The 15,949-nt window shown below is 37.2% G+C and overlaps 1 protein-coding gene across 1 annotated transcript in view; it reads left to right on the top strand.

The window, feature by feature from the left end:
- Positions 1–14,593: 14,593 nt before the first annotated feature.
- Positions 14,594–15,949, top strand: part of tgm1l1 (transglutaminase 1 like 1) — a 61,663-nt gene continuing 60,307 nt past the window's right edge. The window contains exon 1 of the mRNA XM_689858.9: positions 14,594–14,691. The gene's annotated coding sequence lies outside the window, so the exon portion shown is untranslated. The remainder of the gene's footprint in view (positions 14,692–15,949) is intronic.

The raw sequence follows: 15,949 nt of genomic DNA, 5'->3' as shown, positions 1-15,949 counted from the left end.
ATTGTTGAAAACTCATCACATTCAACATTTAATCACTCACTCACTTAGATAGAGATGGGTTTAAAGGAAAATTATCATATAAATATAATCTGGTAAAAGCTGGTATCTCTGGGTATTTACAATGTCCCCTGCAACAGAAAAAAACCCTCTCATTTGGGACTGAGGTTTCTGGGACAAGAGAGATATGACTTGGCCCAGGTTGACAGCAGTGGGTAACGTTGTGCATTGTCTTTCCCCCACTTGAGAGGACAAACCATGAGTGAGATAGAGGTCTCATGTCTGCATCAATCTGAACAGTGTGCTGTGTTTCTGCAGTCCCCATGACTGATTATTATCGTATTGGGGGGCGTATTCCCCAACTTGCAGGCACGTGCACACACAGGGCTCAACCTGTGCAGTGCACATGCCCTTTTTAGTCTTGGATAGAAAGTTCCCTTCCAAAATGATCAAAAGTGCCCCCGCGACGCGACATACCCTCCGTCCCGCTTTACAGTACGCGCGCGACAACACAGCTGATAAGAACTCGCGCGACAACACCGATATTCAGTACGCGCGCGACAACACAGCTGATAAGAACTCGCGCGACAACACCACTATTCAGTACACGCGCGGCGACAACACCCGCTTTAGGGTTTTCCAGCTCTTTTTGATCCCCGCTTCTAGCAGCACACTCCATTTCCGCATTACTGGATCTGTAGCGACAACAGACCGCAAGGGATTATGGCCAAGCCTGGGCTGATGGGAATTGTAGTTTCCACTACCTCCCGTTCGCTTCATTCGCCTGAGCAAATTTTCTCAGAAGACCTATAGTTTTACCGAGTCATGCGACTACGGTAATATCGAAAAAAATTAATATTGCGGTATGACGGTATTTACAATACCGTTACATCCCTAGTGTTTTCCATTACTGGATTGCAGCTGGAAGGGCATCCACTGTGTAAAACATACGCTGGAATAGTTGGTGGTTCATTCCGCTGCAGCAATCCCTGATGAATAAAGAGACTAAGCCTAAGAAAAATGAATGAATGAATGAATAAATGAATGTACAGTGCTTCACTTTTTCCAAATGTTTTTATGTTACAGCCTTCTTCCAAAATTGATTACATTCATTTATTTCCTCATAATTCTGCACACAATACTCTATAATGACAATGTGAAAAAAGTTTTTGAAATTGTTGCAAATTTATTAAAAATAAAAAACCTTAAAAATCACATGTAGATCAGTATTCACAGCCTTTTGCTCAGTTTTAGACTTTCGCATTTCACTATGCCCTAGACTGTTTATACTAGGTAGTTGGAAAGACAACGAAATAAAAGATAAAAACATAAAATTTTGGGTCCAAACCAGTTTACTGATTGGCAGACAAATAATTCTTAGGAGCTGGAAATCAGAGGAGGCCCCTTCCTTCCAAGAATGGGCAGTAGAACTTGCTGAAAAAATGTCTTATTTGTCTTATAAGCAAATGGACAAGCTAAACCTATACTTAAAAAAATGGTCCAAGTACTTAGACTGTTTGGAAATGGAACAGTAATAAATGTATGAGAAATATACTGATATCAACAGTGTAAATTTGATATGTTATTAAGTGTACTTACCTATTCATTTGTTTTATTTAATTTTTATTGTATTTTATTTACATTTTTTCTTTATTATATAAGATAGAGGCCTTAATTGTATTTACTGATAGCCAAGCCGGAACCTTAAAGTAGTAGTTAGGGATTAGTTTGGGGTGGGTCCATAATAGGGCAAAAAAAAAAAGTTGATTCTTTTCAGAGTTGTATTCTGTACTCCATGCTGAAACCTGCCTGAGAATCAATAAAACTGTTAATCACTAGTATTCACAGCCTTTGCTGTGAAGCTCTAAATTGAGCTCAGGTACATTCTGTTTCCTGTTTAACAGCTTAAATGGACTTTACTTGTGGTATATTCAGTTGATTGGACATGATTTGAAAAGGAATACACCTGTCTATATAAGGTCCCAGGGTTAACATTGCATGTCAAAGCACAAACCAAGCAAGAAGACAAAGGAATTGTCTGTAGACCTCAGAGACAGGATTTTCGAGGATCAAGGCTGGGGAAGGTTACAGCAAAATTTCTGCTGCTCTGAAAGTTCCAATGAGCACAGCGGCCTCCATCATCCGAAAGTGGAAGATTTTAGCAACCACCAGGGCTCTTTCTAGAGCTGGCCGGCCATCTAAACTAAGTGGTCGGGGGAGAAGGGCCTTAGTCAGGGAGGTGATCAATAACCCGATGGTCACTCTGTCTGAGCTCCAGCGTTCTTCTGTGGAAAGAGAAAACCCTTACAGAAGGACAACCATCTGTGCAGCGATCCACCAATCAACCCTGTATGGTAGAGTGGCCAGACAGAAGCCACTGCCCGTCTGGAATTTGCCAAAAGGCATCTCTCAGACCATAAGAAACTAAATTCTCTGGTCTGATGAGACTAAAATTGAACTCTTTGGAGTGAATGCCAGACGTTTTGAGAAAAGCAGTCACCGCTCATCACCAGCCTACCATCCCTACAGTGAAGCATGCTGGTGGCAGCATCATGCTGTGGGGATGTTCTTCAGCAGCAGGATCTGGAAGACTATGAATGCAGCAATGTACAGAGACATCTTAAATGAAAACCTGCTTTAGAGTGCTCTTGACCTCAGACTGCGGCGACGGTTCATCTTACAGCAAGACAATGACCCAAAGCAGACCGGCAAAATGTCAATGGAGTGTCTTCACAACAACTCGGTGAACGTCTTTGAGTGGCCCAGCCAGAGCCCAGACCTAAATCCTGTTGAACATCTCTGAAGAGATCCAAAAATGGCTGTACACTGTCGCTTCCCATCCAACCTGATAGAGCTTGAGAGGTACTGCAAGGAGGAATGGGCAAACATCCCTAAAGACAGGTGTGTCAAGCTTGTGGCATCATATTCAGAAAGACTTGAGGCTTTAATTGCTGCCAAAGGTAGTATTGAGCAAAGGCTGTGAATACTGATGTACATGTGATTTTTCATTTTTTTTTTTTTAATTAAAATTTATTAATTTGCAACAATTTTAACAATCTTTTAAAAAAAAATTTATCTTTTTCACTTTGTCACATTGGGGTATTGTGTGTAGAATTTAAAAATATAAAGACAAAAAGAAAAAAAAGTGAAGCCCTATGAATACTGTCCGGATGCACTGTAACTGCACTGCAAAACATGCAGGGCTCCACACAATCAATTTGTGCTTATTAGTTTAACTTATTTAGTTTAACTTATTAGTTTATACAAATTTAAGTGGATTTAACATTGAACAATTAAGTTGTCTTAAAGAAAACTCAAGAATTGTGTTGTTTCAGCTTATTTAATATGAGAAGTTTGAGCAAACAAACATCGTTTTTTAAGTGTGTGTATTCATTGTTAATGTTTTTATACAGTGTTGCCTACACTACAGAAATATAAAGTTATGTAAACATTTAAACATACAGTGTAATAAATGCCGGGTTTCACACAATTGATTTGTGTTGGGACGGCATGAAGGAATTAAGTTAACTTAATAGTTTCTTTTTTTTTTTTTTTTACAAATTGAAATCCCCCCTAAAAGTTCATTTTAAATAAATAGTTTGAACAAACAGCAAAACTATTTTCTGGTGTAAAATATTATGTAAATTATACATATATAAATGTATAAAACTTAACTATGGGAATATTAATAACTATAGACATTTGCATTAAAGTAATGTAAGAAATATAAATATAGATAAAGCTGTAAATATGAAAATATAAATAACTTCAGACAATTGCATTTCAGTACTGTAAATATAAATAACTGAACATTTGCACTTCAGTGATGTAAATATGTAAACAAGAAATCTGGAAATATATTGTAGTGTTACATTTCGAAAGTCAAAACAATTTGTTTAAACTAATTGATTTAGAAGGCTAGAGGACTTTAAAAAATAATGAATATAATACAAAAATAGGCGAGGCAGTGGGTAGCACGTTCGCTCACAGCAAGAAGGTCGCTGGTTCAGTTGGCGTTTCTATGTGGAGTTTGCATGTTCTCCCTGCCTTCGCATGGGTTTCCTCCGGGTCCTCCGGTGTCCCCCACAGTCCAAAGACATGTGGTACAGGTGAATTGGGGAGGCTAAATTGTCCGTAGTGTATGAGAGTGTGTGTGAATGTGTGTGTGGATGTTTCCCAGACATGGGTTGCGGCTGGAAGGGCATCCGCTGCGTAAAAGCTTGCTGGATAAGTTGGCGGTTCATTCCGCTGTGGCGACCCTGGATTAATAAAGGGACTAAGCCGACAAGAAAATGAATGAGTGAATGAATACAAAAATAAATGCGTAAGTTATGCATTAAAATAAAAAGTGATCATCTAAGTCTTTGATACTTTGCATATAACATATGCAAGTGTATGCTCTCATTTCTTTTTACTATGCAATATTTCTAAAGAACAATATTGTTTCCTTTTTTCTAATGAAATCTAAATGAGCATATTGCAAATACTTGTCTTCACTATCAAATCAAGCCATCAGATTGACTAATTTCAGTGCGAGTTCTCTCCAGTGACGCATTTTTGACATCATCGCTGCTCTGTGATTGGGCGTGTCTGAGAACAATGACAGGTCTAATATAAATGCAATCCGTGCAATCATGAATGACATTATTTAGAATCAATGTTATGATATATGGTGCTGTATGTATTATGACATATAACCATATGAATCAGACAGGAGTGGTAAACTTTGCCCATATCGCTCTCACTCATTTCCTGTGCGTATTCACTTCAAGTTGCGCAACTCCCTTTGTCTTGACGTCAAGTTTTGTAATGGTACTTTGTCCACCCTTTTCTCTCTCTTAGGTTTAAAGCTGCACAAAATAGCTCAGTCAAGTTTATCACCTATATATTGTATTAAAATATATACAGTTGAATTATTAGCCCCACTGATTATTTTTTCCCCTAATTTCTATTTAACGAAGAGAAGATTTTTCCAAACATAATAGTTTTAATTACTAATTTCTAATAAATGATTTCTTTTATCTTTGCCATGATGACAGTGAATAATATTTGACTAGATATTTTTCAAGATACTAGTATTCAGCTTGAAGTGATATTTAAAGGCTTAACTAGGGTAAATAGATTAACCAGGCAGGTTAGGGTAATTAGGCAAGTTATTGTATAACAGGTTTGTTCTGTCGACTATCGAGAAAAAATATAGCTTAAAGAGGCTAATAATTTTGACCTTAAAATGGTGTTTAAAAAATGAAAAACTGCTTTTATTCTAGCCGCAATAAAACAAATAAGACTTTCTCCACAGGAAAACAATATTAATAGACATACTGTGAAAATTCCCTTAATCTGTTAAACATCATTTGGGAAATATTTTTAAAAAAGACGAAAAAAATCTAAAGGGGGCCAATAATTCTGACTATGGTGCTCAACATAAATTATGAAGTATTTTCATCCATTTCTCAGTAAATATAGGTCAAATAATTTGATACATTCATACATAAAATACATAAAATAATTTTGCAATTTATTAAAATAATATTTAAGTCACCAAACATATTAAAAAATAAACATATGGTACATTTAAATTCATGCAAAATATTGGAAAAAATACTTACTCAACTAAGTTTTATATAGTTTTTGCTTCTCTTAAACTTAGCTTTTTTAAATGTTTATTTAATATTTTTCCCTAACATATCATTTTGGTGTACTCATTTTGGACTGTTGTCATGCGTTATTTAGTTAGATTAGCTCCAGATTTGGCTTCAGTACTGACTAATCTAACATACACTCACTTTATTAGGTACACCTGTCCCACTGTTTATTAACGCAAATTTCTAATCAGCCAATCACATGGCAGCAGCTCAATGCATTTAGGCATATAGGCCTGGTCAAGACGACTTGCTGCAGTTCAAAACGAGCATCAGAATGGGGAAGAAAGGGGATTTAAGTGACTTTGAATGTGGCATGGTTGTTGGTGCCAGAAGGGCTGATCTGAGTATTTTAGAAACTGCTGATCTACTGGGATTTTTATGCACAACCATCTCTAGGGTTTACAAAGAATGGTCTGAAAAAAGAAAATATCCAGTGAGCGGCAATTCTGTGGGCGCAAATGCCTTGTTGATATCAGAGGAGAATGACCAGACCGGTTCCAGTTAATAGAAAGGCAACAGTAACTCAAATAACCACTCGTTACAACTGAGTTCTGCGAAACAGCATCTCTGAACACACAACACATAAAACCTTGTGGCAGATGAGCTACAGCAGTAGAAGACCACACCGGCTGCCACTCCTCTTAACTCAGCTAAGAACAGGAAACTGAGGCTACAATTGCCACAGGCTCACCAAAACTGGACGATAAAAGATTGGAGAAACGTTGCTTGATCTGATGAGTCTCCATTTCTGCTGCGACATTCAGATAATAGGGTCAGAATATTTCATCAACAACATGAAAGCATGGATCCATCCTGCCTGGTATCAATGGTTCAGGCAGGTGGTGGTGGTGTAATGGCCCACTTTGGGCCCATTAGTACCAACAGAGCATTGTGTCAACGCCACAGCCTACCTGAGTATTGCTGACCATGTCCATCCCTTTATGACCACAGTGTACCCATCTCCTGATGGCTACTTTCAGCAGGATAATGCACCATTTCATAAAGCATGAATCATCTCAGACTGGTTTCTTGAACATGACAATGAGTTCACTGTACTCAAAGGGCCTCCACAGTCAGCAGATCTCAATCCAATAGACCACCCGAGGGATGTGTTGGAACTGGAGATTTTCACCATGAATGTGCAGCTGCCAAATCTGCAGCTGTGTGATGCTGTCATGTCAGTGTGGAGCAAAATCTCTGAGGAATATTTCCAGTACCTTGTTGAATCTATGACACAAAGGATTAAGGCAGTTCTGAAGGCAAAAGGGGGCTTCACCCGGTACTAGGAAGGTGTACCTAATAAAGTGGCCGGTGAGTATAAATGCACAAACATACTATTGTAAAGCTTCCTATAGAAAATACAAAATTAAATGAGAAGTTTGAGAGAGGTGTATATGTTGAGCACTGTATATCATTTATTAGAAAGAAAGTGGTAAAAGAGAAATTGTTTCAGAAAACTACTAATTTGCCATTAGTCTAATTGTCAAAGATACAGTTTAACATAAATAAACAAACATATTAGACCATATATGATTATTTTATTGACTAATCATTAATAGCAAGGACATACTAGAGCACACAGTCTAATATATTGACTCAGTAGTTTGTGAAACTCTGAACTGGTTGACCTTTTCTCTCTCTCTCTCTCTCTCTCTTTCTCTCTCTCTCTCTCTCTCTCTCTCTCTCTCTCTCTCTCTCTCTCTCTCTCTCTCTTGTGGCATCCTCTTCCTCTTCCTGTATGATGGTTTTACTGACAACCACAGACAGTATTAACAAAAGTTTCCAGTGACCTAATGAACTTCCTTTGACTTTCTCTACACTCCGCTGTTTGTGCTAACAGAGTAGAAGAAACACGCAAATATGCAAGAGCTAAAATGCATTCTTTCATTATGAGTTGCATGAAAAAGAAGACATGCCTTAGACTTAAATCAGCTGTGGCCTAATGATTAGAGAGTTAGACTTGTGATCCAAAGGTTCCAGCAGGGATTGTTGGTGGGAATATCCAGCTCAAAACCACAGCTGAAGGGATTCCCTTGAGCAAGGCACGAACCCTAAACTGCTCTACGGTTGTGTGTAAGTTGCTTCGGATAAAAACATCTGCTAAATATAGAAACTGTTGTTAAATTGTGAAGCAGAAATTATTGGTGGAGCATTTTTAAGGGAGACAGAGGCTGCTTTTGAAAATGCATAAGTAGGGACTTTATAATTACTGTTGAAGTCAGAATTATTAGCCCCCCTGTTTATTTTTCCACCCTATTTCTGTTTGACATAGAGAGTATTTTTACAACACGTTTATATTCATAGTAGTTATAATAACTCATTTCTAATCACTGATTTATTTTATCTTCGCCATGATGACAGTAAATAATATTTGACTAGATATTTTTCAAGACACTTCTATACAGCTTAACGTGACCTTTAAAGGCTTAACTAGGTTAATTAAGTTAACTAGGCAGGATAGGGTAATTAGGCAAGTTATTTTTTAATGATGGTTTGGTTTGTAGACTATCGAAAAAAAATGTAGCTCAAAGGGGCTAATAATTTTGTCCTTAAAATGGAGTTTTAAAAAAAAAAACTGTTTTTATTCTAGCCAAAATAAAACAAATCAGACTTTCTCCAGAAGGAAAAATATTATCAGACAAACTGAAAATGTTCTTGCTCTGTTAAACATAATTTGGGAAATATTTCGAAAAGACAGAAAAAAATCGGGGGGCTAAATAGGGGGGCTAATAATTCTGACTTCAACTGTACTTAATAACCACTTAAATAGTGCATTAGTGTTAATATGTGTAATTTAAATGTAATCTGGTTTAGGGTTGTACGGTTTACCAGTACTTTAGTAGCACCGCGATACTACGGCTCCAAAATAGTAGCAGTGCCTCTGTAGTTTGTAAACAGTAGTATTGTCATTAACGGTTCTAATAGTTAACGATGCATGCGGAACAGAACAGTCACAGTATATACAAGTAAAACACAGTATCTGTACAAATAAGTACATATAGGTTCTCAATAATAATAGAATTATGAATTAAATTTAAGTATTATAACATATAAAATAAAGTATTTGTGACAATTTGCTTTATTGAGTTTATTTTATTGACACTACTTGGTATCGTGATACTTGCTGTTACTACTACTATACCAGCTGGTATAGTATCATGGCCTAAATTTATGGTATCATGACAACTCTAATCTGGATGTGCTCTATTGAATGTTGAACATAGGCTCATTCTCAGAACGTAGCCCTATATACATTTCTGGAGATCAGGAATTATGTAGCCAGAAGAACGTATGGCTGCATTTCGTCTTTAAAACGAAGGCTCCGGGGTGGTATGACGCCGTTTCTTTTTATGCTTATCAGCTGACCTCCGTGTGGACAACTTTCCTGCTGTTACCAGTTTGTCCAGTAGCTCGGTGCGTATGTTGGTGGACTTCGGACACAAAGAGGAGTTGCCCTTGACGACGGGGTCAAAAAATGAAATAAATAAGTAAATAACAGGGTGAGAATGTGGTAAAGTCTAAAAACGTTAGAAAAAAAATCAGGCTTAAGCTTTTCTTTTTCTGGATTGCTTTTTAAAACTGTCAGTTGGGTTTAGGAAAGTGAGTGAGTGGGTCAATCAGTGCTTTTGAAAACAATATTGGTTGGGTTTGGGGAAGGGTAGGGGTGGATCAGTCAGTCAGTCAGTTGACAGCGTCCTCTGGTGGATTTACACGAGAAGAGCAGGCACGAATGGCTTGTGAGAGAAACTTGAGATCAAAAAAAAAGTAGCCCCTGGGACGTATTTGGTGCTCTCCAGAAATGTATATAGCGGTACATTCTCAAAATGAGCCTTGGTTGCAATATATTTAATATTTTTGGCAATCACATAGCTTTTTTTTTGTTATTCTGTTTGTTTTACCTACTTTACAGTAATATTTTAATTCAGATGCAGTCAAACATTCTTATTCTAGAGCATAGGTCTCAAACTGGATTCCTGGAGGGCCGCAGCTCTGCACAGTTTTGCTCTAACTCCAATTAAGCACAGCTAATCCAACTAAGGTGTTCAAGACTACTAGCGGCTATTAAGCAGATGTGAGTTGGAGATGGTTAAAGCTAAACTGTGCAGAGCTGTGGCCCTCCAGGAATTGAGTTTGAGGACATTGTTCTAGAGCATATTTAATTGGACACACCTTTGAGTGCATGATGATGTCATCAATGTTTTTAGTCCATTTTCCTCGAAAAGAAAATCTATTTTAAATGTCTAACTTTGATCAATTTAATCAAATTCAAGGATCCTTTGATGCTGTACCACGGCTGCAGCAGGAACAATAATATTACACTGCAAAGTTCCTTGAATATAACACCAGAATGAGAGTATACTTTCTAGCCATATCAGTCTAGAATTGCAGCATTTATTTTTTTCGTTGATCCTAGTATATAATGTAACTACAGTGGAGTCAAGCTTTAAATAGAAAAATTATCGAAACTTTTAATTATTGGAGTGAGATGCCAACGGTCTAATTCGATTCAATGATTTATGCTAATGTAACCCGACGGTCCAACGCCACCCAACTCACTCCGAGCTGGTATCAAACCAGCAACCTTCCGCATGGGAGTTGGTTGCTCTACCAAGGAGGCTAAAGCCCATGGCCTCTGGCGTCTGTCGCTAGAGCATCTTTAGAGGTCGGAGGAGTGAGGTTTTACCCGCACAGCACTTACTAGCTGGTCCCCTTTACACTCGCCCCCCTAAACCTCACTCCCATCCGGGTCATGGCACCAATGTAACCCCGCCGATCCTACGCCACCCAACCCACTCCGAGCTGGAATCAAACCTGGTATGCGAAGCATTCCGCATGGGAGTCGGTTGCTCTAACACGGAGGCCTCTAGCATCTGTCGCCTCCGTTACACTAAGCTAGGCTAAAATGCTTCCGTCAGACTCGGAGATCAGCTGAATGGATTTAAATCAACACAGGCTCAGTGGAACGGATAGATGCATTTTGTCTTTAAAATTAACTATATGGTGCAGCATGACATCGTTGCTTTTCACGCTTACCAGCTGACCGCTTACCTCTGTATGGACGGCTTTTCCACTGTTGCCAGTTTATCCAGTGGCTCGCCACGGACGTCAGAGGATTTAAGATGCAGAGAGATGTTGACCATGAAGAAGGGATTCGAGTCTGGTGAAGAACTGTTCCGTAAACAGGTATGACAAAAGCCAGAAAATAAAATAAAGTGAATAACAGGGTGAGAATGTGGTAAAATCTGAAAACGTGGTAAAAATCAGGCTGCCACTAAGGCTTTTCTTTTTTTCTAGATTGCTTTTTGAAAACTCTGTCGGTTGGGTTTAGGGAAGGAGGAGGGTGGATCAGTCGATCGGTCAGTCAGTCAGTCAGTTGAAAGTGGCCTCTGGTGGATTCACGTGAAAACAGCAGGCGCGAATGGCACTCAAGAGAAATTTAAGATGTCAAAGAGGATACACAGCAGCCTCTGGTGGATTCACAAAAATAAAAACTGCAAAAAAACTCCCGAGACGTATTTGGCGCTCTCTAGAAATGTATACAAGGGTACATAATCAGATTGAGCCTGCATTGATTTATGGTAACAGTTTAACTCAGGGGACTTAAAATGAGTCCTAAAAAAAGTGGAGTGTTCCTTTAAGGCAGAGGCTTATTTACTTATTAAAAGTCAACTAATAATCACTTTAAAAGCAAATGGGTTTGTTTTTTTTAAGTGAGGTCAACTAGTAGGTTTTACAGTGCACTGTCTGTTTCTCAGTAAGGTAAATGTAATAATCAGTAAACTCGTGCATCTTCAGGAAATGGGTTGGTGTATAACTTGTACTTTCACAGTTTCACTTCCTCAGAACTATTGTTAGAAAGGAAATACTTGCTGTGATGTGATATAACACTTTTTGCACAAAGTCTTTAGAATAAAATATTTAGACCGTACAGTAGCGGGACGAGAAGTGTTGAATTTGAAGTTTTAAAAAGCATTGTGTTTGTGTTTTTAAATGTGAAGTCTGATTGGGGCTATAAATCTGTTAATGGTGAGGATGTATTTTTATGGAAGACCGTTTTATCATTCATTCATTCATTAGTTTTCCTTTGGCTTAGTCAGGGGTTACCACAGCCACTGCCAACTTATCCAGCATATGTTTTACACAGCGGATCCTTCCAGCTGCAACCCAGTACTGGGAAACATCCAACTAATTCACACTCATACACTACAGCCAATTTAGTTTATTCAGTTTACCTATAGCGCATGTGTTTGGACTGTGGGGGAAACCGGAGCACCCAGAGAAAACCCACGCCAAAAAGGGTGAGAACATGCAAACTCCACACAGAAACGCCAACTGACCCAGCAGAGTCACCCCTATTTTAGTATCCTTCAAGAATAAACCTATTTGCATACACTCAGACCATATATACAAATTTAGTTTAAAATACAGCGATTTCATTGGCTGCTGTGTTAGTTGACAATCGCACTGAACCATTAAAAGATTTTTGTCTCAGTCAGCCTTCCGTAATTTCCCCCACACCATAAAAAGCATAATGCATTACTTTAAAATAATACAACAACAATAAAAAATGTATTATTATGAAGTGAAATTGATTGATTTATTAGCCTATTATTTTTTCTTCTTCTTTATTGCAACCCTAACATCCATTTCATATGGAAGGTGATTAAGGTCATAAGTCTTTAAACGAAATTTGATTATGTCAATACACAATTTGACCATGTCGAGCAGCGGTTTTATGGAAGATAACCTTTGGTTTGCTTAAGTACATGCAAGTATACCATTTGATATCCTTCATGAATATTCATGACGCCAAATGTTTGCATATGCATACTTGGACCACATCTGCAAATATGGCATTGTACAATAAAAAATGCTGTTTTGCTTGATGATGTGCTGCCATGGTTGACTATCAATGTTGATGTTTTTTGGATTAAAACATTTTGGCCTTCCATAATTTACCACACCCTTAAAAGTATGCATAATGCACAGTAATAATTAAACCTTTTTGATAGTTCATGTTTACTTAATTATTAATTTTCTTTTTGGCTTAATCCCTTTATTAATCAGGGGTCCCCACAGCGAAATGAACCACCAACCTATCCAGCACATGTTTTTACACAGCGGATGCCCTTTTAGCTGCAACCCATCACTGGAAAACACCCATACACTCTCATTCACACACATACACTACGTACAATTTAGCCTACCCAATTCTCCTATATGTCCTTGAACTTGTGGGGGAAACTGGAGCACCCAGAGAAGCATGCAAACATGCGGAGAACATGCTAGCTCCACACAGAAATGCCAACCAACCCAGCCAAGGCTCAAACCAGCGATCTTCTTGCTGTGAGGCGACAGCACTACTCACTGCACCACCGTGCTGCCCTATTTAATTATTAATAACATTAATAATAATGCAAACATTGATAAATATGTGGTTCATTTTTATCTAGCATTTGCTAACCTGTAAAATACTGACATTAATGTAATGCATTGTAGCCTGTGTAGGCAGTAATAAAGTGTGTGACACCGCATGGTAAAAAAACTACAGTAATTTATATTAAATCTAATATTTTTTAATCGTTTAATAGTAAACGAATATTTTTACTATTTATAATATACTGTTTAGTAATAGTACTAACTGTAGAGAACTGATAGTAATACATAATGAATACTTTAGTTTTTACTACAGTAAACTGGTTATTGTAGTATAATATGCTTGATAAAGTATTGTGCAATTGGTATAGACTATTTTCAGGTATGTAAATAACTGTATTAACTCTAGAGAGCTGACTGTACATACTACAGAATACTTTAGTTTCTACTACAGTGGTTATTGTAGTATATGTGCTATAAACAGTATTGTGCAATTGTATAGACCGGTTCTCTAACTGTGGTACTAGTGGTACGCAGGCTTCCTTAGTGGTACACGGAGGAATGAAATATGTAATGTAAATGCTACACACATTTAAAAATGTAGCAAAAATTATGTATATAATATGCCATATATGACATATAGCCTTTTCTGAGGTAATCGTTTTTTTTTTTACTGTGCAGAGGTGTAGCTGTTTTACTGAACCTACTACGCTATTGTATTTAAATGCTGCTCATTTTGGTGGTACTTGGAGAGACTATTTTTTTTTCTGAGGTGGTACTAAAAAGTTTGAGAACCACTGGTATAGACCATTTTGAGGGATGTAAACAATAGCTGTAGTATTAACTAAAGAGAACTGACTTGAATACTAACGTTTTTACAACATTGAACAGGTTGTGCAATTTTAGACTATTTTCAGGGATGTAAACAATAAGTATTAACACTAGAGAACTGACTGTAATACTGAAGAATAGGCTACTTTAGAGTTTTTACTGTAGTAAACTGGTTATTATAGTATAATATGCACTATAAATATTGTGCAATTGGTTTATAGACCATTTTGAGGCATGTAAACAATAACAGTAGTCCTATTTTACATCTATAATTTCCATAGCTTCCAAGAATCCAAAAAATGTCCACATATTGATAAATAACGCTATGACAGCTGTGTAAAAACGTTAAGATATGATTCAATGGCCTCTTGTTACAGTTACGAAATAACGTCTACGGTCTATAGTCGTGTTATTACCATAGCAACTAATCACAACATTAATTCAAGTAGCCTTTTTAACCACAGTATATTTATCATCGTTTTTTAAATGAGTGACAGGTTAAATCTTATATAAAATATCTATCTATCTATCTATCTATCTATCTATCTATCTATCTATCTATCTATCTATCTATCTATCTATCTATCTATCTATCTATCTATCTATCTATCTATCTATCTATCTATCTATCTATCTATCTATCTATCTATCTATCTATCTATCTATCTATCTATCAGCACGTCATTTCAGGGGATGGGCGTTGTTGCACGTGTATATTAAAGCTGGTTCGAGTTTCTTCAAACAGTGTTGGTTTGACTCTTGAGGCTGTTGGAGGTTTTGCGTGCTGTACTTCTATACATATAACATTTGAAGAACATTTTGGATTCCTGCGTTTACTAAAGTAAGTCCAAACTTTGTCATTACTTTCGCTTCAGTGCCGTGTTTACTTTGAGGAGGCTGTCACGCGTCGCGGTTAATTTCAAGTTTTGACGTCGTGAAGGTCGAGTTATCGTCATTGTTATTGAAACTATAACGGTTTCTGCGTATATTAATGTTCATAAAGAGGACAGTGTGTGTTTTAAACTCGTGTTTGAGTTATTGATGTGTAAACTCTTGCTGAGAAAACCACAAGCCACATGCAGCTCTTTCTTCTTTTAGAGTTACAAATGTGGGTTTTAGTGTGTAAGTTACGCCTTAAAGTTATACTGTGTGTGTGTGTGTGTGTGTGTGTGTGTGTGTGTGTGTGTGTGTGTGTGTGTTGTATATTGATAAGGATATTTATTTGGATGTAAGACACGCTTCAAGTGTCTGAATGACTTTCCATAGAGATTATCATAAGCGAAATTACCCAAAAATTCTGCATCTGCAGCATTTGAAAGCATGTATTCATTCATTTAACGTTACTCATGTTAAGTCAAACAACACTTTTTAAAGTGTATTGTACTGCTGCATTGGAAACAGTTCAAGCTGCACATTTTCCAGATGTTTTTAATTCCAGCTGTATGTGATTTTAGAGGGTGGGGAACTAAAGAAAAGCTCCTTAAAGGTATAGTTCACCCCAAAATGAACATAACTTTCACGCTGTGGCGGATTTAACCAATAGGTAGCAGCCGCTTAGGGTCCCAGGAAATCTGGGGCCCCCCAATAAATATCTAGAAGTTTAAATAATACCTATAAACTATATGTAACTTAAATTTCTAATCATATTTCGTATAGTGAGAGATTTTTTTACATAAATAAATATTATTTAATATAGTATAATTTTATTATGGGAGCGTGCCTTGGAATGCCTCGGGATCCCCTCGGAGGAGCTGGAGGCAGTGTCTGAGGAGAGGGAAGTCTGGGGTTCTCTCCTAAGACTGCTGCCCCTGCGACCCAGCCCCAGAAAATCTGTAGAAAATGAATGAATGAATAATATTATGATAATGTAATGTTATGTAATAATAATGTAAAATAAAATATCCACCACCCCAATCATGGAGCAGTCCAGCAGTCAAATTTATATATATATATAAAAAAATATATATATATACATTTACACTTTTTTTTATTATTGTGAATTCATTTTAAGAAAACTATTCATTCAACATGTAAAGACTGCATTAATATAGAACATAGTATAGAAGATTGAGTAATATTGATTGACCTTATTGTAAAAT

Source organism: Danio rerio, chromosome 2 (assembly GCF_049306965.1).
Source record: "Danio rerio strain Tuebingen ecotype United States chromosome 2, GRCz12tu, whole genome shotgun sequence".
NCBI classification, from domain to species: Eukaryota; Metazoa; Chordata; class Actinopteri; order Cypriniformes; family Danionidae; genus Danio; species Danio rerio.
This window is presented reverse-complemented; position numbering and strand designations above follow the sequence as displayed.